Genomic DNA, 2,500 nt, shown 5'->3' on the forward strand with positions numbered 1-2,500 from the left:
CGCCCAGGCGGAAAGGCGCCAGGGCGCCCAGGCGGAAAAGAGGCGCCCTGGCGTACGCGCCCAGGCGCCAAAAGAGGCGCCAGGCGAAAAGGCGCCAGGGCGCCCAGGCGGAAAAGAGGCGCCCAGGCGGAATGGCGCCAGGGCGCCCAGGCGGAAAAGAGGCGCCCAGGCGAAAAAGAGGCGCCCAGGCGGAAAAGAGGCGCCCTGGCGTAGGCGCCCAGGCGCCAAAAGAGGCGCCAGGCGAAAAGGCGCCAGGGCGCCCAGGCGGAAAAGAGGCGCCCAGGCGGAATGGCGCCAGGGCGCCCAGGCGGAAAAGAGGCGCCCAGGCGAAAAAGAGGCGCCCAGGCGGAAAGGCGCCAGGGCGCCCAGGCGGAAAAGAGGCGCCCTGGCGTAGGCGCCCATGCGCCAAAAGAGGCACCCAGGCGAAAAGGCGCCAGGGCGCCCAGGCGGAAAAGAGGCGCCCAGGCGGAATGGCGCCAGGGCACCCAGGCGGAAAAGAGGCGCCCAGGCGGAAAAGAGGCGCCCTGGCGTAGGCGCCCAGGCGCCAAAAGAGGCGCCAGGCGAAAAGGCGCCAGGGCGCCCAGGCGGAAAAGAGGCGCCCAGGCGAAAAAGAGGCGCCCTGGCGGAAAAGAGGCGCCCTGGCGTAGGCGCCCAGGCGCCAAAAGAGGCACCCAGGCGAAAAGGCGCCAGGGCGCCCAGGCGGAAAAGAGGCGCCCAGGCGGAATGGCGCCAGGGCACCCAGGCGGAAAAGAGGCGCCCAGGCGAAAAAGAGGCGCCCAGGCGGAAAAGAGGCGCCCTGGCGTAGGCGCCCAGGCGCCAAAAGAGGCGCCCAGGCGAAAAGGCGCCAGGGCGCCCAGGCGAAGAGGCGCCAGGGCGCCCAGGTGGGAAAGAGGCGCCCTGGCGCCAGGCAGAAAAGAGGCGCCCAGGCGAAAAAGAGGCGCCCAGGCAGAAAGGCGCCATGGCGCCCAGGCGGAAAAGAGGCGCCCTGGCCAGGCGGAAAAGAGGCGCCCAGGCGGAAAAGAGGTGCCCAGGCGAAAAAGAGTCGCCCAGGCCGAAAGGCGCCATGGCGCCCAGGCGGAAAAGAGGCGCCCACGCGAAAAGGCGCCAGGGCGCCAAGGCGGAAAGGTGCCAGGGCGCCCAGGCGGAAAAGAGGCGCCCAGGCGCGTGGGGGGCAAGGCGCCAGGCGCCAGGCACGCGCGGAGGCAAGGCGCCAGGCGCAAGGCGCCACGCGCGCGCGCGCGTGGGGGGCGAGGCGCAAGGCGCCACGCGCGCGCGCGCGTGGGGGGCGAGGCGCCAGGCGCCAGGCGCCGGGCGCGCGTGGGGGGCAAGGCGCCAGGCGCCGGGCGCGCGCGTGGGGGGCGAGGCGCCAGGCGCCAGGCGCCGGGCGCGCGTGGGGGGCAAGGCGCCAGGCGCCGGGCGCGCGCGCGTGGGGCGCCAGGCGCCTGGCGGGCGGGCGCCCCCAGGAAGGGGTGCTGGCGCGCGATGGGGTTGCGCCCGTACGGACCGTGTGACAGTACAGACACTTTGGCGAAACCTCCTGCCCGAAGCGATTTTAGGCGTTCGGCTAGGTAGGTGACCCGGTTTTTTTCGCGTTTCTCGGCCGCTAGCCCCTTTTTTCGCGTTTTCGTGCGCGCGCCCCTCTTGACCTCGCACGCGCGCCGCGCGTCGCGTCCTTGTCCTTGTCCGCGTCCGCGTTCGCGTGTGTCGGCGATCACGGGCCCCGTGCATGGCTCGTCTCTGTGGACCATCGCCCCGCTCTTGTCCCTCTTTCGTGTTTGTGTGGCGCCCCGCCCCGTGCACCATTGCCGGCTGGCAGCAAGGTGCCTAGCCCCCCTTGCCGCCAGGCCTGTCCACCCCAAGGTGCTAAAGCCGCCAGGCACCTGTGCCGCCGAACCGTGCGTCCGTAAGCCGCTGCACGTGCGGCGGCCGGCCATGCCCGTGCTATTGACCCTGTGTGACAGTACAGACACTTTGGCGAAACCTCCTGGCCGACGGGGTTTTTGCGCCCACCTAGGTAGGGCGACCCCTTTTTTTTCGTGTCGCCTGTCCGTGTGTCCCTTTTTCGCCTTTTTCGGGTTCGTGTTTTCGTGTGCCGCCAAAAGCAAGCCCTGCGCTCGTCCCGTCCCGCTTGACCCGTGCATCCGCCGGTGCTGGCCTGCAAAATGCCTGTGAGCGACGCACGTGACCAGCAGCCCAGGCGAGTGTGCACGGGTGGCAGGCGAAACGGGCGTGCGTGTCGCCAGTGTGTATGTCCCTTTTTCGCCTTTTTCGGGTTCGTGTTTTCGTGTGCCGCCAAAAGCAAGCCCTGCGCTCGTCCCGTCCCGCTTGACCCGTGCATCCGCCGGTGCTGGCCTGCAAAATGCCTATGAGCGACGCATGTGACCAGCAGCCCAGGCGAGTGTGCATGGGTGGCAGGCGAAACGGGCGCGCGTGTCGCCAGTGCGTATGTCCCTTTTTCGGGTTCGTGTTTTCGTGTGCCACCAAAAGCAAGCCTTGCGCT

This window comes from Aristolochia californica, unplaced genomic scaffold (assembly GCF_029961685.1).
Source record: "Aristolochia californica isolate CCGP_79_NKW_82.1479 unplaced genomic scaffold, dmAriCali1.0.hap1 SCAF_27, whole genome shotgun sequence".
NCBI lineage: Eukaryota > Viridiplantae > Streptophyta > Magnoliopsida > Piperales > Aristolochiaceae > Aristolochia > Aristolochia californica.